At 33.3% G+C, this 21,963-nt stretch overlaps 1 protein-coding gene and 1 long non-coding RNA gene across 3 annotated transcripts in view; one reads left to right on the top strand and one right to left on the bottom strand.

The window, feature by feature from the left end:
* CDH12 (cadherin 12) overlaps window positions 1-21,963 on the bottom strand; it is a 1,102,231-nt gene that overhangs the window by 992,337 nt on the left and 87,931 nt on the right. The window lies entirely within an intron of this gene.
* LOC104006488 (uncharacterized) lies at window positions 10,020-13,892 on the top strand. Its single transcript, XR_680237.5, has 3 exons — window positions 10,020-10,297; window positions 12,632-12,693; window positions 13,621-13,892. It is a non-coding gene; the product is annotated as an uncharacterized LOC104006488 (long non-coding RNA).

Here is a 21,963-nt window from a genome sequence, read left to right as displayed (position 1 = left end):
TCCTAACACAGGCATTATAGAACAGGGTCTCTATGATCAAACCCAAGACAAGCTTCTTATTAACATTTTAAAACTCCAGTATAGGCCAGGCATGGTGGCTCACGCCTGTAATCCCAGCACTTTGGGAGGCCGAGACGGGTGGATCACGAGGTCAGGAGATCAAGACCATCCTGGCTAACATGGTGAAACCCCGTCTCTACTAAAACTACATGGTGGCGGGAACCTGTAGTCCCAGCTACTCGGGAGGCTGAGACAGGAGAATGGCGTGAACAGGGGGGCGGAGGTTGCAGTGAGCTGAGATTGCGCCACTGCACTCCAGCCTGGGCGACAGAGTGAGACTCCGTCTCAAAAACAAACAAACAAAAAAAACTCCAGTATAATCATACAATGCGTAAATGTGAATTGTTTAATTCATCTAATTGATAATTAAAAGTTTATATTTTACATTATTTATTTTACAAATAAGTGATTTTTCCTTATTTACATTTAGAGCTTTTTTATAATAAAATAAATGAGGTTATTGTATCACTTTAAAAGGTATGTGTCTCCCAACAATTTTATAGATAGCAACTGTAGATTTTTGTTGTTTGTTTAAATCTTCAACAACCATCTATATCTCTACACATCATCAGGTAAGCATTTAACTTTTGCTTTTTTCAAATAATCTGGTAATCAATTAAAAAAATTGTTAATGTGGCCATATTTTACCACGAATTGAACTGTTCTCTTTATCATGATAGAGTGCCCTTACCAGTTGTGTGACTCTGGGAAGGCTCTGAGACTTTTGGTTTCTGCAACCTCGTCTGTAAATGGGAATAGTAATAGTAAATTCCTAACAGGGTGGGTAGGAGAGTTAGTTAATATATCTATGTAGAAAACTTAAAAAGAACCTGACATATAATTAACACTCAATAATTAACTCGGCTAGCTAAATATATTTATATATTATAAATATTAAATATTTCTAATTGTCAGATCTGCTGGAATTATTGACTTTTCATTGGCCTATCTATAGTTATATTGCAATGAAACATTCTTGTTTATGAAATGTTCCATAAATCATAAAGTCAGGAAAATCACGTCATTCTTCAAATACCACCCATTGCTCTTCTATAGATTAAAATTAGTATCACGGTACTAAGTTTTCAATTGAAGAGTTAGGCAAATAAACTAACAAATAAGCATCCCATTGAGATTTTTTTTAAAATTAAATTGCATTAAAGATCACCTTGGGAAGATTTGCAATGTTTTCAAATCTAAATCTTTCACTTAGGAACATTGAAGTTATATAATCTAAAGATAGAAATACCATTTGATCCAGCAATACTGTTACTGGGTATATACACAGAGGAATATAAATCATTCTATTTTGAAGACACATGCATGTATATGTTCATTGCAACACTATTCACAATAGCAAAGTCACTAAGTCAACCTAAAAGCCCATCAATAATAGACTGGATAAAGAAAATGTGGCACATATACACTATAGAATACCATGCAGCCATAAAAAAGAATGAGATCACATCCTTTGCGGAGACATGAATGGAGCTGGAGGCCATTATCCTTAGCAAACTAACAGAGGAACACAAAATAAAATACCACATGCTCTCACAATTGGGAGCTAAATGATGAGAACACATGGACACACAGAGGGGAACGTATCCACTGGGGCCTTTTGGAGAGTGGAGGGTGGGAGGAAGGAGAGATTCAGGAAAAATAACTAATGGGTACGAGGCTTAACACCTGGGTGATAAATTAATCTGTACAGCAAACCACCATGACACATGTTTATCTATGTAACAGGCCTTCATGTGTACCCCAGAAGTTAAAATAAACATTAAAAAATAAAATAAAATATAATGCAGTGGTTATTTGTCATTCTACAACTAACCTGTATTCTTATAATGACAGAGCAATTTAAAAGGTCAAAAATATTTACCCTGTGTGAGATATAATAATAGGTCCGTGTATGAAATATAATAATTGGTTCATCTGTCAATTGAAAAAAATATTTTAATATTTAGTAATTAATTTCTCCAAAGTATTATTAGTATGGGCATAGCAAGAAGACAATTGGTATATATAGAAGTTGTATCTCTGCTGAGTACCACCTAAAGTAGGCATTTAATTGAAACACAGGCTGGCACTTTACACATCATCCTTTGTTAATTGGTCTTTGGAGGCTGTTTGGAGGTTTCCAATTATCAATCCCCCAAATCCCACAACAATAACAACAATTTTAAAAAAAGAAGGTCACCTTCTCACCTTCTCTTTCTACTAATGAGTAGTGCCAAAAAGTGACAGAAGGAAGAGCAACTATCACTGTTTTATTATGTTTCTATCTGGTTTATCAGAGATCTGTTTAAAAAGCTGTAAATATGGACATGGTATAAACTTAGCCAAAGTAGGGACTTTATTGTGATTGTTTGTGTTTGGAAAATGAAAATCAACACCAAGAAAGAGTTAGACATTACAGGCATGCATGCAAACATATGTATTTCTGACAGTATGTTTAGGATAAATGCAATATATTTAAAACCACATGTAAATGATTTTGAAATATAACAGCCATAAGTATTACATTTGACCATTCTTAATTTTCAGTATTTGTCACTGCAATGTATTAAATTATTTTTATTGTACATCTGTAAAGCCAGCACAGTAACATATTAAATCAGCTTGCAAAATGCATTTGGAAAATTCCATGGTAAGCTTAAAGAAGAAAATTTAACTTCAGATGTTTACATCAGAATTTTTACACCTCAAACTATGACTGGAAAAGGCAAAAGTATATAATCATTATGTGATAGACACAGACAGTAGCAGCTTCCTAAACACAGCTGTACACAGTGTCATTGTTAGAAACTTAATCCAAGATAAAAACTTTAAAAATTGAGAATGGTAAAAGTATAATGAGGCATTAGGCAACTTGAATTTCTCCTCTGTCTTCCAACATCTACTTTCATTTTGATGTCCTAGTTCATTTCCTCAGTGCTTCTAGATCTTGAAAGTAATGTGTACTTTAATAAATTGAATATGGGTAAAAATTAGTTACAACTAGAAATGTCATGCCATGTAAATAATTTTTATATAAGAAAAATGGTTAAACACTTATTATATGTTTATTTTACAGAAAGCCTTACCTATAATCAATAACATGTGATTTTTAAAATGATGGTAATATTCAAACGAAGAAAATGTCCAAATGAATTAATATTGTACTCATTTGGTATGTTTCCCCATTTATAAACAGTAAAAGACCAGGTGTAGTGGCTCACACCTGTAATCTGAGCACTTTAGGAGGCCAACATGGGCAGATTGCTTCGGTTAAGGAATTCAAGAACAGCCTGGGCAACAAAGTGAGACCCTGTCTGTACAAAAAAAAAAACTACAAAAATTGGCTGGGTATGGTTCTGTGTGCCTGTAGTCCAAGTTACTCATCTGGGAGGTGGAGGTTGCAGTGCAGTGAGCCTAGATTGTGCTACTACCCTCCAACCTGGTAATAGAGTGAGACACTGCCAAAAAAAAAAAAAAAAAAAAAAAGAGAAGAAAAGAAAAAAATAATGGTAAATAATGAAACAATTAACTTATAGCTAAAGTTGCATTTGAGTTCTTGTAGCTTATGATTTCTTCAATAAAAGCATTAAAAATATGTGATTCTTAACAATGATTTATGATTCCTAGTGTTTTAAACTTTGCCCTTGCAGCAAAATAGAACTAAAAATTTCTTATGAATCCAAGTATTTTATTTTTCAGAATGTATTCAGGAATAAATGGATAGATAGCTATAGGAATAGGGTGTGCTTGCACTTTTCAAATTCTTATATTCTGGTAATTCAAGAAATGCTATTTGTCTCCATCTAAATAAATTTGAGTAGAGAAGAATTGGTTCCCATAAAGAGCACACATTAGCTATAATCACTGAAAGAAAACTGATAAAATGCCAAAGTGAAGATGTTTGCCACTGAGATGGCTTTGGAAAAATAAAATGTTTAAAACTTTTTCAAGAGAATAAACTATTTGAAAGGTATATTTAAATAAAATATGTGTAAATTGAAACAAGACAAAAATAAGTATTTTTTTAAATGGAACAGCTGAGCTGATAAGCATAAATTCTATTTTCTGTATACAACTGAATAAATTGACTTTTAGTGTCATACTGTTTTAAGTGAAATATAGGAGCTGGTGCTGAAACACTTTAATATTGGAAGTGGTTACATATAAAAGAAGATGATGGAATACACAAGACATAAATGAGTAGACTGGATGTAGCAAAGTGCTCCCAAAATATAGATAATACTGGCAGCACAGAAAATGAAGACTCAAGTAAAATATTTGTGAGACATGAGTGAATAAGGAAAAAAAAGATAAAGATAAAAGCAGGGTCTCAAAACATTGACCTGCTCAGTATAGAATACTGTGTGAATGAGAATAAAGATGTATTTTGTTTTCTTCTGGGCCCTGTTTCCAGAAGCTTAATGAAAGACTTAGGCTATCTTTTATAATTCAAAGGAAGAAAAGCACACTTTTAAGATCTAAAGAAACCTCTGTGTATAGAGTACACCAAGGACTCAATTTCAAGTATCATATCCACAGAAATGAAATCTTAAGATAAATATTAGTAGAGACTGTGGCGATTGTAATGATGTGATGAAATTTCCATATTAAGTTTATTATGGTAAATGCCTCTCACCAAATCTCTTCTTTAGAAATGCTGTTTCATTACATTTTAGTGAGAACATAAACAAAAACAAGCTTTCTCAATGTTTTAGCGTAGGGGCTGTTTGACTTCAGTTCATCAGTTATTGACTGCCTTCATGCCAGGCTATTTTTGCTGGAGTCACAATACCTGTCCTTGAAACTCACTGGGCTGGGAGACAAAGAAGTATAGTACAAAAGGCCTATGATAGAGATATCATTGATGTGGGAAGGTGAGGAGAGGTGTCGACTTAGGTTTTAAACACAATGCTCTCAATGCTTTTAGGACAACTGCAAGGAGGGGCTAATTGTGCAATATTTGGCCCTGGTGGGCGTGTTGGAGCTGACAACTGACTGATGCATTGGCATTTGAGTTGTAACGTGCAAGCAGAAGTTGAAAGTATGATCAGCAGCAACAGCATGAGCACAGCACAGAGGCCTGAGGGCCTGGCCCTGAAGCAAACGGGTTCAAAGAGAGACCTGTGTGAAGTGCAGGTGAGAAATGAGTCTGAAAGGGACATATGGTCCCAAGGTTAGAAAGTCTATTGTCTTGAACTACTTTGATTCACAGAATGCTTTACTAAGGTGGGGCAACATTTTATGTTTTGATGAAGTATAAAATAACATAATTGAAATACTGATGTTTCCTCAAATTCTTTTTAGTTTCAAGTGAATGATTTTCATGGACTTGCAGATTTAAATGCTACAAGAACTGGATCATAAAACCAAAGAAGAAATGTTATAGGTTTCCTACATAGAGACAAAATAACTTATATATTTCTAAAAGTAAAATCAAATTGGTATTACTAGTATGAGTAGAATACATGTAGTACCCCAGGGACTCCAAATAGGGAAGGCAATGGTACTTAAATATCTACTACATATGTCACTATTTTTTCGATGAACACAGAGTGATTGCTTCATTCTGTGTTCAGAGAAGGCAAAATTGATTTCTGATAGAATTTGAAAATGGACAGTTAGAAGTGGTCCTGTTCCCCTTGCAGATGTTCAAAACTGCAGACTTCCCTCCTACAACATGCATGCGTCCTACTGTAAATAGGCAGTACATTCTCATTATATTTGATACATTACATTTTCGTATGTTAGCATTATTTCTGAGTTGCATAGACACACACAAAATCACTTAGGCACACATACAATTTTTCAATTCATATAGCTATCAACTTCTTCCACCTTCATTTACCACCTATTCCTTAACCGTTTAGTCTTGGACATATGGCTCTGGTAAGACATCATTCCTAATCTAGTGCACTCAATTTTCCTGTGCAGAAAAACACATATTATACTAAAGTTACATAGGAAAATCTTATAGTAGATATATTTGATTTATGTTGAGGAAGTAAAATGGAAGAGGCATGGATTTTTTTCTTTCCCTGGAGAGATTAGGAAAGTGAACAAAGAGAAAAGCTACTTATTCTGGAACATGACCAAAGAGAGCCACAGGAGATGACACTAAAAAGGAAAACTGGGTTCGCATGCTGTAGAGCCTTGAATATCATGTTGAGAAACTTGGGCTTATAACTATAGGTAAGGGCAAGCCATTTGCAGTCCATAAACCTTGGGTGTAACTTCATCTATTTTCTGTCACACAAAAGTAACTGGATTCAATAGGTAAGAATAACGGGCAAAGAATGCAATTAGAAAGCCATGGCAGTAGTCCAAGTAGGAGGAAATAATATTATCATTATGGTAATAGCAATGTGAATAAAACTAAAGGATTAAAAATATTACAAGGTGTGAGATATGGTACTGGGGATATCAAGAAGAGCCAAAACCCAGAGAGATATTCTGAGTCAAAACTGGAAGGCTCTGATGACCAGTCGAATGTAGGGCAGTGAGAGAGATGGAATAATGGAAAACTACAGTGTTTAGTTTTGGGATACTGATGACACAGTTAAATGGAGAATTCAGTTTGGAAGTACATTGAGGAAGTAAAGTGGAGAAAATGAGTTAGGTTTTCAACAAAAATAATAGTAAAATACCTGCAAGATACTAAGATGAAGCCATTTGACACCCGGATAGGTGGCTCCGTAGCTCAGAAGTCAGGTCCCAACTCAACATACACATTTGAGTCAATTAACATTGAGTTGGTATTTAATGTTAGGAAATCATAGTGAAAAAAAAAAAGGTAGGGGATAGGAAGGTAGGGAGAGAAAAAATGAGAACAAGGTTTACAACCCTGGAATAAGAAGTAAGAATTTAAAATAAATCTTTACATTTCACAATGTAGGGAAAATGAATGACTTACTGAGGTACTGAGAACAGTTGTTAAGTAGATTTGGAATCACCTGAATAAAATGTATTGGAAAAGGAAAAGAAGTAAAGGGAGAGGAAAAATAAATGGTTTAATTTGCAGGAAAAGTAACGTTTGGGTAATACCTTAAAGAGGCTGCAAGATAGGAGGAAATGTAATTTGTTTAAGATGGGACTTATCGCGTATCTGAAAAAGCACAGTGGTCCCTTTTTGAGAATAATGGAATAACATAGAAATTATCAAAAATAGAATTATTAAACTGTGATATATATATATATAATATACATATATATATAATATCTACAAAGTATATACTCTTATCTTTTCTTGAAGATAAATCTGAGTCCAGATCTTTTGGTCATGTGAACATACTGCTAAAAAGTCTTCTATTTCCATGATAATTTTTTATAGTAAGTTAATTATCATTATTTTCCCCAGATGTCACATAAAATTGTTGTGATATTATATAAAGTTAGCTGTTAGCGTCTGGAGTATTTCTCATCATTCTTAAAATAGACAACAGTAATAATATAGAACATTAATGTTTCTATATCCATTTAGGAGGTGTTTGTAAAAAGTTCCAGTTGATAATTCAAATGTAGCTGCCGCAAAACTGTTGCCACGTGTTCACTGATATTTCTGAAGTTATTTGGTTTGGGTATGTTGCCAGCTAGCAAAACACATCTAATAATCTTACTTCACTTCACAGCAATTTCTTGGTATTTTATTCTAAACATTTATGATAAGATGCTACCATACATATTTATCATGTGTGAGATAATAAAGTGTCATTATATGAATATAAACATTATATAACCACTGTTTGAAGACTAGTGGTACATAAACATCTATTTCGGCAGTATTCTCAGAGTATAGCCAGCAGATGCTATACTCTATTTTTCTTGAAGAGTGATCAGCTACAAGTCTAAACAAAGTGAGCTCACAGATGCTGTATAGTTTACGTTAATTGCTAGCATTTCAGTGTGGAGATGTTCTAGAAAAAAGTAGCAAATCTCATACTAGCTATTAAAAACTAAATGTATTATATTACTCCAACATCTGCTATTTATTTTGCTTTTGCTTCACAGCAGGTACAATTAATATTGTTTTAGTCATAGATTTATAAAATTTTCCCCATGGGTAATCCCATTATGGAAAATGTTTGCACTTAAGAACCCACAGAGATTTTTAAAAACATTTTTAATATGGAAAAATTATAAGAAAAAAACCCTTAATGTACATGTATTATATTAATTAATACTAGAGTAACTTCAATAATTAGGCTTTCAAAGAAGCCGGAAAGTATGGAAGCTACACTAACAATGAGTTTCATGAAGCATGATACCTTTTCCTTCTGCTCTCATTTGTTGAATTTAGTGGAACTCTGTACCGGAAACTTTCCACATGTTTCCATTTCTCAAACTATGTGCCTGCTCTTTGTGTTAGGTTCTGGGGATGCAGTGATGAAGAAAGCAGATAGGATACTTCTTTCTTGGAGCTCACATTCCTCTGAAGAAGACAGACAAGGCAAGTAATAAACAAACAGCTAAATGCATGAGGGTTTTGAGCGGTGTTAAATGTCACAAGAAAATAAACAAAGAAGGGAATAGAGACGTAGGGAAGGTAGCTTCAACGAGAATGACCAAGAAATAGCTCTTTGAAGAGGTGAAACTTTGGCCAAGAGCAGACTGATGAGAAAGAGCGAGGCATGTTAAGACCTGGGGGTGCACATTTCAGCAGAATACACATAAATCATAAAGGCTATAAGACATTAACAAGCTTGATAAACTCAAGAAACAGAAGTTTATTAAGCTTGCTATGAAACTGGAATATATTGAGTGAGGTAGAAGATGAGGTGGTGATGAACCCCGTCTCTATTAAAAATACAAAAAATTAGCCGGGCACGGTGGCGGGCGCCTGTAGTCCCAGCTACTCGGGAGGCTGAGGCAGGAGAATGGCGTGAACCCGGGAGGCGGAGCTTGCAGTGAGCTGAGATCGCGCCACTGCACTTTAGCCTGGGAGACAGAGCGAGACTGTGTCAGAAGAAAAAAAAAAAAAAAAAAAGGCAGATGACATAGGGCCTTATGGGCCTTGGTGAGGAGTTTGGGTTTTATTCTCAATGCAAAACAAAGCCACTGGAGCATTCTCAGCCATGAGGATCTAGTATGCTTTGAAAGAAAAATAAATATTTTTTGACTTTATGTGTTGTATAAATGGAAGGGGAAGAAGTATGGAAAGAATCTAAACTCTCAGTTGGAAGCATATTGCAGGGAATAGATTTCAAACAGACAGAATGAAAAGAAGAAGAAATATTTGAGATATACAAACACACATACATATATATGTATATATATTTGCAGTTGGGCAGAAGATACACACTTCAGATTAATTTTCTTTTGGTCCTCTAAATTTTAACCTTGAGAAACATTACTGTTTCCTTAGTTCTTAAAAATTTTCCATAACAATTTGCTTTGCTAACAAAAACCAAAGAAATAAAAATCCCTATTATCTAACTTCTGTTGCAATTATTATGCCTATTCCTTCATTTTTCCTCTTAATGAAAAGGGGAACAGCTGCTTACTATCATCCATATTCTTTTCATAAACTTGAAGTCTGTTATTAAGCAGTCCATAAGTTTGTGATGTCTAATTCACATGTCATCATCCAAATTGACTATTTGAAGTCAAAAGCACTGAAAGGGACTTAGTCATTTAAATGACCAAAATAACCTGGCAATTATCCATTATCAAACCTAAACAACGAACATCATATTATGAAAGAAATTGAATCAGTAAAAAATACCACCAAGCAACTTGAATGCTTTTAAAAATTTGACTAAAAAAGTCATTATGTTGTGCACCAGTTGACAAGAGACGACACTTTCGTGTTCTTGCCAAACAAAAACGAAAACAAAAAATTATAGGAGCCTGTTCTAAGTACTGGGGTAACAACCCTAGACACTGTCTTTGGCTTCACAGAGATAACAGGCCAGATGGACATTGAGACAAGTGAACAGGCAGATGGAAAACAGCATGGTGAGTAATACAGATGGTGGGAAGAACAGGGTACTATGGCATCTGCTGTGGAAAGAAGATAGATCTAGGTGATGGTTAAGTCTAAGACAAAGGAGGAGTAAAATCATCAAGGAAAGCAGGAGAGAGGGAAGGAAGTGGAAAGCAGACAAAAAAAAAAAAATAACAGCAGCTGTAGAAGCCTGAGAAGATGAGAGAGTCAAGTCCTTAGAGGGACTGAAAGCAGAGACATAACAGCACAAAACGAGATGGGAAAGTGACGGAGCAACACATGAGTCTGTAATGAGTGGTAAGATTTTAGATGTTGATTCTTATTTAATCCTTATGTGATTTTTTGAGATAATTCTGCCAGCAGCATGGAAAACAGCTTGGAAGGAAAAAGGCTAAAATCAAAGAAACTGGTTAGGTGTTTATAGGAGGAAGTTATACATCAATATGAATATTCAATTTTACTGTCTTATTGAGACTGTCTATTAGATGTGGGAAGAAGAATTGAACCCATGGGACTCCTCTCTGCAGTGTAAAAAAATTAAAATTGTATGCATTTCTCACAGTCTCTAATCCACATTTTTTTCTATGTCACTTACAAACAGTAATTGATGCCTTTGTTTTCAAATGAGATATTTCTGGAGTGATAAATCTGGATCTATGGATCTTACATAAGGTATCTCCTATCATTTGCTGATATTGTTGATACTATATATTCTTTAAATTGGTTTTATCTATTCCATTTTTTACTAGTTTTATTCATTACAAGTTTAATGTGTGACAAATCTGAAATCAAAGTATTCTAATATAATTTTCTAATATCATTTTTCATAAAGATACTTATTCATCTCATTGTCACATCCACTACTTTTTATTCAAAATGTTATATAACTGTTAAACTGTATTTGTTGTTTTTATATCATGTTAGTTTCCTGTAACTGATGGGTCACATGCACTTGCCAGTGGTAAATTGTTCAGCTTTATGAGGCTAATACATGAAGATTATAAGAAAATCTAGGGTTCTTAGTCAATGTGTCACAGTTTGAGTTTGTATCCAAATAATAGTTTTTACAATATTTTAACTCATTTACTATCACGAGCAAAGTAATGCACATTTTTTTGGTAAAAAGTTCTTGAAGGTAGGAAAGTGTATGAAGAAAAATAAAGCCAATATGTAAGAATTCATACAACACAATTGCTTTTGTTAGAAAAAACGATTTACTTAAGGAAAATGTTGACATCTTTCTTCTCTTGTGTTAAGCTGGTGACACTCTCAAGATTTATATTTTTAAACTTTACTTGCCCAAATATATACACAGAAAATTTGGCAATATTACATTTCTAAAGTTTTAAAACTTTTTATCTTTTCTTGGGTATATACTCATTCACATATAGGCTGCAAACAATAACAAGGAAGTTAACACTGTCTAACTATTTTAAAAGTATCTAAATCATTAGGGTACACTTTTGGATAAACAAGTTAGAACTGTGAAAAATGGGTACAATGTATCTACAGGGGAAATTTTACATACTTTGCTTTTATTATAATTTTATTTATTGACCTGGACTGTTCTACTAAACCATCCTTAAAACTCTTGATGCTGTAAATCTCCCCTGAAAAATTCCTTCTTTAGAAATGACAGATTTGAAAGTGCTTTGAAGTAATGGATCCTAACTTCAAGGACCGAAAAAAAAAAAAAAAAAAGAAAGAAAGAAAAGAAATGGACTGCTTTGCTTTGCTGTGTTCTGCTCAGTCTATAACAGTATACTCACACATATTAGGTGGTCTATCTATGTTTGTTGAACAAATAAATAATGAGTTACAAAATACTGATGAAAACACTAGTATAGCGGTTGTAACAAATCCATCGTACACTATATTTGTAACATTCAAAGATACATAAGTTCCCTTTAGAAACCTTTATTTAGTTAGGAATGACACACTTCAGTCAGTTTTAAAACATAAAAAATATTTCATATAAACTTAATGGTTAATTCTCTATTCCATCCTAATTTATTCCTATTATTTATCTCATATTTATTCATGAATTATTATTTTAACATTTGTGAAGAATATTAAAAAGAGAATATTTCAAAAGACTTATTTTGTTATCCAAATCACAATTTACCCTCATTATCAAATTTCTAACTCTAAAAAGGATTCTTTATAAAATGTGAAAGCCCAAGAAATATAAAGCAAACTCTATTACAAAGCAAAGACTATCGCTAAGTCTTTCAACTTTACAAATTTAATTGTTACTGGCCGGACGCGGTGGCTCACACCTGTAATCCCAGCACTTTGGGAGCCTGAGGCAGGTGGATCATGAGGTCAGGAGTTCAAGACCAGCCTGGCCAAGATGGCGAAACCCCGTCTCTACTAAAAATACAAAACTTAGCCAGGCGTGGTGGCAGATGCCTGTAATCCCAGCTACTCAGGAGGCTGAGACAGAGAATTGCTTGAACCCGGGAGGCGGAGGTTGCAGAAAGCCAAGATCACACTACTGCACTCCAGCCTAGGCAACAGAGAAAGACTCCGTCTCAAAAAAAAAAAAAAAAAATTAATTGTTACTTTGTACATTGCATTCCTTATTCGTGCTAGCTGTTTTCTAATATCTACCCTCTACTTCCTCAATAGGGATTTAGGTGGGCAGCAGCACTTGGTTATTTACAAGTTCAGGATCCTCTTTATAAAGCAAGGTAGTGTGCCTTCTTCCTTTCCTTGTTTAATATTCTCCATGTAACTTTTCTTCTTCCTGTAGATGTAGATAAAAGCTATCTCTTGAAGATGGTAGAGCACATACCACCCCTGGAATGGTAACCTCTGAACTGTTACACCAAAGATCATATTTATGGTGTTTAAATGTTTGCGTTGGTCACATGAAACATAATATTTACCTTGCTTAAACATTTAGGGTTTCACTGTTACAGAATCAGAATTGACTCCAACTAATACATTTCCTTGATTAAGTAAAACTTAGTCTGAGGTGTCTAGGATTATTGTTTTCATTAAAGTAACAATATTTCATTTTGATATAAACTAGTAATGGTTAGTTATATATAGTATAAAATGGTATATGGGATTATCAGCTCATTTTATTATTAGTTATTTGCCCATGCTCAGGTAAAAGTTCTATTATTCAGATGTTTTCATTAAAAGAAAAAAAGATTGTTAACATACATGGATACTTAACAATACTTCTGTTATCAGCATTTTTAATCCTTCATGTGTCTCCAAAGCATACAATGTAAAACAATTCAATTTTAAAATGTATAATTCATTTGCAAGTTTTCTGATAATCCTTAGTGACCTTGGATTGTCAGCTTTGTCCTCCTCTCAATAACGACTTGTATAAGTTAGAAGAAAGAATTGGTCCCAGAAGAAATCCCCTAAATGAAATAAATTTTAAAATCCTTTCATGCATTACACTGCCAATCACTGTGGATAACCCATTCAAGCTACATAATTAGTATTCTAAGGTATGGATTCCCACCTGTACCATGTAGTACAACAACATGAAGTGGGGAGGGGTATAGAAAGGAGAGGCTCCCAGCAGACTTTTACGTGATAGAATGTGGGAATCAATTTTAATTAATTCTGCCTCTTTAAATCTGTCTGCTCTTTAGGAAAGATTGCTATCTGTCTCCAGCACTATGGCGAGATAATTAATAGGAGCACTGCTGGAGACTGATAGTGCAGGCGGCCGATACCCGTGGCAGGAGCTCTCGTCATCTAACTGCCACAGAATTGTGAAGGTAAAGAATCTGCAGAAAAGTGGAACATTCATTTTTACTAAATAAATGCATTATCTATAGCACACATTATAGAGTTTTGTTGTTGTTGTTGTTAATCTAGCATGTAACAGAAATAAAAGAGATTGTTTCTAAACCACTTTAAACTGTTCTGGCAACTACCTTAGACCCTTCTGGCGAAGCATCTCTAAAGAAGACCATTGACAGCCACTATCAGTAGCAGCAGCAGTGGGCACGTGTCCTCGCTTGCCACCCCACAAAAAAGCAAACAAACAAAAATCATTCCCAGATGAAAACTATGAAGTTGTAAACTATAAAAGGGAAGATTAAACATTGTCTGTGTGTTCTCTAACATCCATTTGATTTATAGTTTTTTTTTTTCCTTTTTTGACAGAAGTTGGTCTTATCCCATTTTCTTAGCATAAAAATAACAATTCTCTTATAAGGCAGTTTTACCCAGCATTAACAGAGCAAAGAGTAAACTTTGTTTGCTTTAATAATACTAAATTGTAACATCATATTTTCTATTTGCAAATGTTTGTCCATCTACTGGATGTATAAATCTTCATAGTGACAAAAGTATGATTGATTTATTTATAATGGTCAATGGAAGGGCTATGAAATTGTGTATTAAGCTACTATGAGAACAGCGGCATGGCTCAAATAATCATCTTTATATTCAGCATGCTTCAGGCAATCACTAATTTTTGAGAAATCTATTGTTCTCTAGTTTTTCCCAAGTACTCATTTCCAACCTCATTCCATCAGGTATTCTCTGAGGAGTCTTATCCCTATGACTTGCTCAAAGCAGATATTATCTATTTTTTTTGTCTATTAAGAAAATAACAAAATTTTAAAACCAAATAAGATCTTGGCTAAGATACCATATGAAAGGTGAATACACACAGACCCAAACAAGTCCAAAAGATTGCCTAAGTCATAAAGTTAAAACTGGAATCAGAACTGGCAACCTAGACTTCTGACTTGTGATTCAGGATATATTTCACCATCTAGACTGCTACGCAGTCTCAGAAAAAAAAAAAAATACTTAGATTGATTTCAAAGAGGCCACCACACATGTATTCTTTCTTCCAAAGCCTTGTTTTATTCTTACCTTATTCTTCAACCTCTAGTATACACATATACAGCTCAGAATTGAAATGATGTATTTTCCTGTCCTTATGCTAAACAATTTTAGGAATTTTTTTCCTGTTTTGGGGTTAAAAAGTACTAAAATTAGGCAAGATCATTTAGCTGCTTTCTTTAGGAAATACTTGCTTCTTGAAGACCTCGAAGCAACTGAATAGTTCGCTCATCAGGACTTCCAGCTTACTCTTCAGTACTTGCCTGAATACCATCTCCTCTCTAGCCCCTCAATCCACAGTTATTATACCATTAACTACCTAATCTGAACTGGCTCCTTGAATTGCATGGCTCGAGTTAAACTTCCCGCATTTATTATGAAATAATTTTTAAATGAAACCCTATAAATATCGGTCTATTTTTTCTCCCTTCTGACTAAGACTGTCATGATGGTGTTATCCCACTATTAGAGTTCTCCAGATAAATAGAAACAATAGGATGTGAATTTATATATACAGAGACATTTATTTTAAGAAGTTGGCTCATGCAGTTGTGGATACTGGATAGTCCGAAATCTGCAGGGTAGGTTGACAAGCTGGGAACTCAGAGAAGAACTGATGTTGTGCTTCAAGTTCAAGGCTGTCTACTGGTAGAATTCCCCTTATCTAGAGGGAGGTCACCCTTTTTCTTAAGGTCTTCAACTGATTGGATGAGGTCCACCCACCTTGTGGATGGTAATCTGCTTCATTCAAAGTATTCAATGTTAATCTCATCTGAAAATACCTTCACAGCAATATCCGGATGTGTTTGATTAAATATCTGGGATGTGGTCTAGCCAAACTGACACATGAAATTAACCATTGCATCCTTTGTAGCAATGAATAAAATAAATTCCATTTTACTGGAACAACAATTTTTCTGGTGGTCTTTCTGAGAAGTTGACAGCTGACATGTTTCTAAGCATTAGGTCTATATAAAACTGATAAAGACAATACAGTTTGTTGGTTAACTACAGAATCTAAATAGGTGATAAGATTCATGAGAAAAGTTTCTTCTGTTTTGTGAATTGTAATATTCTCAGTGCCTAAAACAATTCCTAACAAATAGCAGGTACCAGTAGGTATTTGAAAAAAGCATAAATGGGCCAGGCGCGGTGGCTCCCGCCTGTAATCCCATCACTTTGGGAGGCCGAGGCGGGTGGATCAAAAGGTCAGGAGTTCGAGACCAGCCTGGCCAACATGATGAAACACCATTGTTACTAAAAATACAAAGATTAGCTGGGCATGGTGGTGGCTGCCTGTAATCCCAGCTACTTGGGAGGCTGAGGCAGGAGAATTGTTTGAACCCGGGAGGCAAATGTTGCAGTGAGCCGAGATCACGTCATTGCACTCCAGCCTGGGTGACAGGATGAGACTCCGTCTCAAAACAAAAAACAAAAAACAAAAAACAAAAAAAGGTAAATTAAAAAATCAATACGTCAAACATTCTGGTGTATTCTTTGTAGAGAAGAAGATTATATTTTCAAAATGATATCTTAAACAGTGTACTGTGCAATTGAGTAACTGAAATCGAATGTGTACCAGATATACAACTGTGGTATGATCCTATACGTCTGCAACACAAATATCCAGATCCACAACATGCACAAAAAAACCCACTTTTTTATTGACAATTATTTTCTTCCTTATGGGAAATTAAATTTTAAAATACTCTCCATCACTCATGCAAATATCAGTTGTTTGAGCGATATGTTTTGCATTCTTATATCATTTTACAAACAGAGCTCATACATGATGTTATCCCTCAGTCATAACTGTTTTTTTGTCATAGTTTAAAATATTTCCTCTCACTTCTTAATGAATGACACTTCAAAGATGCCTGACTTGTCACTTGTATTTATTCACGTCTTTATCTTGAAAAGCTCCAGTGGACAAACCTGAGCATAAAATTGCCACCCAGCTTTTCATGAAGACTGAAGAAGTATTCTGTTTCATGATTTATATCCTGGGTTTTATACTAGGAGCAGGTTATATTAAAAATTATCTCAGATAGGTCAATTTCTTTTAAATCTTTATGAAAGCATCTTGAAAGCAACTCATTCTTATTTCGGCTAAGAACGGAAAATGCCTGGAGAAGGGAAACCCTTACAAAGTTATGTGAAGGGCATGCATGCCACGGTGTGCCCCCCAGGAGTTTTCATAATCACAAGTAAATGGTTATCCACAATATTAAGTGCTACAGGCCCAAGATATAAATATAAGCAGTAACGTCTGCTCTTTAACTTATATATGCCAAATCTCCTATGAAGTTACCAATCAGAACAGGTTTTACTATTTACACCTAGGTAGAGGTGCAAACTAATAAATATTTTACTGTTTGATTCAAGAAATTTCTGGAAACCAATTTATTCCCAAGCGCTTGCTCATCTGGAAAAGCAATTGTTCTGTCAGTTTAATTGACACCTTAAAGGGTATTTAAAATATTTGCAAATTATTTCTATTGTTAAATTTATGATTAATCTTTAAGAAAATGTATAATAAATCACAAAAGAAGAAAGTAGATTTTGTGCATAAAACCGTTAAAATACAAACAAAACCTTGTGTCTGACTTAGCATGTGTTACTGATATGTACTTTAATCTTCTACAAAATTTCAGAGTTTGTAATTTCTCAAACACACACACACACACACACACAATCACACACATAACCTAGTGCTATAAAGGTGCCAATGGTATAAAGAAAGATTATGAACTTCAAAGTCCTAGTTTCCCAGAGAGAAAAAAATTGTATATTCAGAGATGTAAATTGATTCAGGTAAAATACCTAGTTAGTAGTTAAACTGGCAATCAAAGTCTAAAACCTAACCTATACATCACCCAGTTACAAAATGTATGTAATGTGTATATGTACAAACTCACATGCATCTATGTGTATATTTGACCTAAATTATTCCAATATATATACATAAAGAAAATCAATAATTTTTAAATGCATGAGTCCCATGGAAAAGAAGTAATAATAATTATAGGAGTCATCTCTTACCCATAGATCTGTCCCTTGGTGTTACAAAATAAAAAATCTAATTTTATCTTACACATTTGTTAGTTGTTAGATTTAATTCTCAGTCATTCTTAAAAAATATTAAAATATTGTGATTTGAGTTTTATTGTATTTTATTTGCTAGAATAGCATTATTTATTAAAATAACACAGGCAAGTAATTCATTTTGTGTTAATGATTCTTATTTCTTGAATGGGGCAGAAAGTTATGTCATCAGCTTTTTTTGGAAGACAGTCATTTATAACCTTGAAAACTGTGATCAGACCAATTGAATCCACATAGCTAAAGGATTGGGACTGAGAACTAAGATCATTGGGTCAAATTGACTTAATCATTTGTTTCAGAACATTCTTTTCTGGGAAGATAAGAGTATAAACTAATAATTTACTGTTTGCGTCAGGAAATTCCTATAAATACATTCATCTTGATAAAGAGTTAATTTTTCTGAGCAAACATGTCTTGTATTAGGACAATGGTTATCTTATCTGAGCAAACAATTTGCTTTTCAAATAACAGTTTAGTTATCACAACTTGCTTCAAGATCTTTTCTGCACACAAATTCTAAACTGCGATGTCATGAACTTTACATACTTCCAAAGAGTTCCCTGCTTGTACATGTCCTCTTTAAGTCACTTGAGCCCAGAATCCTGAACACTGAAAATTAAAAAAAAAATACATCTATTCTTACATTTATACTTCGAATAAGAATTTTTCATGTTGATGTTCTGCCTTGATGCCATATGCCTAATAAACTTAGCTTTACTTTTTTGAAGAGGTGTTGTTTTGGAGAGTTAAAATTTGACAGTCTACTGACTTTTCATAATGGAACATCATGGTAATTTAAGTGTGTCTCAAAAAGGAATAAAAGTCTGAGAACCACATCTCTAGATTTTACCTTTCTTTATCTACAAAATAATAAAAATCTGTCTTACATTTTATTTAACATAGGGGGACAGTATATTGTTATGTGATACAGTTTTCCTTGTTCAGATAACAAAATTGATCAGAAACTATCATTATCAAAATATAAAAGAAAGCACTGTTTACCCCCTTTCATGTGTGAAGTAATGTGAAAGAAAATGATTATCATGTACATAATTTAATTAACATAACTGAGTATTTTTTAAACAAATGAAGGTCAACTCTGTTAACAGTATTAGATGTCTGAAAGCAAATTCCTACAAACACATGAAAAAAAGTAGCAATGGTCTTTGCACATGAGGTTCACAAACTATTCTAAGTATTTGAGCCTCTGACAATTTGTTCAGTTAATCCATTCTCTTCTATATAGTGACTTGTTTAGCCTTTTGGTTTCTAACCTATAAAAGTAAGAGTAGAAAACCTTAAAGATGGACTCGTGGGCTCTTTTTCCCATCATGCGAAAATGTTCACTTGCTACAGTGTTTCCAAGTTTAAATAAAGTTTGATCATCTTCATTCTAAGCACTGAGTGATCATTTCATTTCTAAATTTAACTGCATTTATTCACCAAATGAAATGCAGTAAATTTTACTTATACAATCTAATATATAAAAGGAAAAAATGGTGTTTGTGAATGAATAAAAATTAAGATATAGAACTTCAATCAATTCCCCTATGCAGTAATTGGCTAAAGTATAAAATATTTTATATCAGTTTCCTTGAGGCTCTCTTTGGCTTACAAAATTGTGGAATACATTTTTATACTTTATATGTAAGAGTTTTACAAAGTTATGATACAAAACCAGTGAAAGTTTAGTGTGTAAATACTCACACGTGCTTTTTACATTTGTTTTTAAAATAATTTTATCTAATTAGAAGACTGAAAGAGTAACACATACAAAAAATAATATACTCTTTATACAGATTCTTTAATTGTTTTGATTTTACCTCAGGTTTTTGCACTTATTCAATACCCAATGCATTTTATACTGAACTATTTAAGAGGATATTTGAGATATTTTATGCCTGTATTTCTAATGTTTTTAGTTATATTTCTCACATAAAACCATTCTACCATTATTGAAAAGAAAAGCTTTTATCATCAATATATTATTATAGCCAATCTGTAGTTAAATTCAATTGTTGTCTTTTCCATATATATTTCCTTCTTCAGAATGCTGATATAAATTCATACTTGATTAATTGAATAAAGAAACAAATAACTAAATAAATACAAAAGTTCATCCCTACCATAGAATCATAAATATGCACAATGAAATTAGAGGGCCAATATATAATGAAGAACATGGTATTACAAAATCTCAAACAATTTCCACATAGATTGCTTATTAATTAAAAAGGGGAATATCATCTCTATAGTGAAAATGTTAAAGATTACATTAATAAACAATCAAAGTGAACATCATCATTCAAGTGACAAACTGCCACCACATTTCTGCAGATATGATGCCTCAAAAGGAGAACAACATCACTTCCGCGGCATTCCTGCGCAAAATGACTAACCTGAATCTAGTCATGAGAAACTGAGAATCTCAAATTGTCAGACATTCTAGAAAATAATCTGCCTGTACTCTTCAAAAATATCAAGATCATGAAAGACAAAGAAAGTCTGAGAAATTGTTTCAGATTAAGATACATTAAAGAGATAAGACGATGGAATGCATTGAGTCCCAGAAGGAGGGATTAGCATATATTGTGTTTGCATATCATAAAAACTGACACTGAGGTAATTCTGCTTGTCTTTTTCTCAAGTCAAAAGAAAGAACCATTAATAAATACATTACAAATACATTAGAATATCCATGTCAATCAAAACTTGAATGAAATAATAACTAATTTATTATTTATTCCTGTGATTAAACAATGTGCACGTTTCAAAATATGGTATTAAAGGAACATGTCTCTACTTACCTCATCACAAAGTCTTAGACAGCTTCATGTTCATCATTATTAAACGAAGCCCACACAAAAACTGCACACCCCTAGAAACTGAAGCAGCTGAATTACACTAACAATAAACCAAGGGGTGAATAAAAGTATCTACTAAATACAAAATTTAAGTATAATTCTCAATGGGTATGATGGTTTTAGCAGATAATGATATGTCTAGTCTACTGTAATCATTACTTATGTAAGAAATTCTTTATTGTTATTGGAGAGAGTCAATCACCTGGTTGAATATAAAAATATCTCTCTTTTGGCCTGTACAATCCACAGATTTATAGAAGATTTGGAAGACCTGGAGTCCCATACTCTTACTAGTATCTTCCAGTATAGATTATTTTTAATAAAGTATAGAAGAATTTTCAGATTGATTTTTTAACAATGTTTAAATCAAGTGGTGCATACACTTGGATGTGAACACATCACATATCATGATTTTAAAGTTTAAAAGCGTTTTTGTGATATTCCGTCGGTAACAGATTTTTTTTCATCTGTTTTGCTATTGCATGCCTCTCAAACTTCTGGGTAATAAGAAATGTAGAAAAGTAAATTTACAAAATTTAGAAGCAAATATCATGTATTTGCTTTTATGTTCTCAGAGTATATAGAGTTCCTTAAAGAAGATACACAGATCACAAAACATGAAGTAATACTCAGAAAGTCAACTGCATTAAACATTAAAATAAAAAAGTATTTAATATAATATGTAAAAAATACGTACAAATCTAAAATGAAATGGTTAATGAAGTTGAAAAATGTGGACAAAGAATATAGGAAGGTAATTTTAAAAGAAACTAAAATGGTCAATAAACTTCTGAAAAAGTGCTAAATCTCATTGGAATTAAGAAATTGAAAATGAAAATCATGAGGATACAATTTAACATCTACCATAATGGCAAAATAATCATCTGATTTTCAACTATTAGAAAGCATAGAGAGCAATTAAAAACTCAAACAATAATTGTGAGAATGTAAATTGGAATAAACAATTTAGAAAATAATTTCAATATGCATTTACTTAAAATTTGCATACCACTCACAGAAAATTCTACTTACAGATATCTTAGAAAAATATTTGCACAGGTGCACAAAGACATGCATAAGAACTTTTCTCATATCTTCATTTAGAGTTAGAAAAAAATTAAATTAACAATAGAATGGATAAATAAGTACCTCAATATAAACAAT

The sequence above is a fragment of the Pan troglodytes genome, chromosome 4 (genome assembly GCF_028858775.2).
Source record: "Pan troglodytes isolate AG18354 chromosome 4, NHGRI_mPanTro3-v2.0_pri, whole genome shotgun sequence".
NCBI classification, from domain to species: domain Eukaryota; kingdom Metazoa; phylum Chordata; class Mammalia; order Primates; family Hominidae; genus Pan; species Pan troglodytes.
This window is presented reverse-complemented; position numbering and strand designations above follow the sequence as displayed.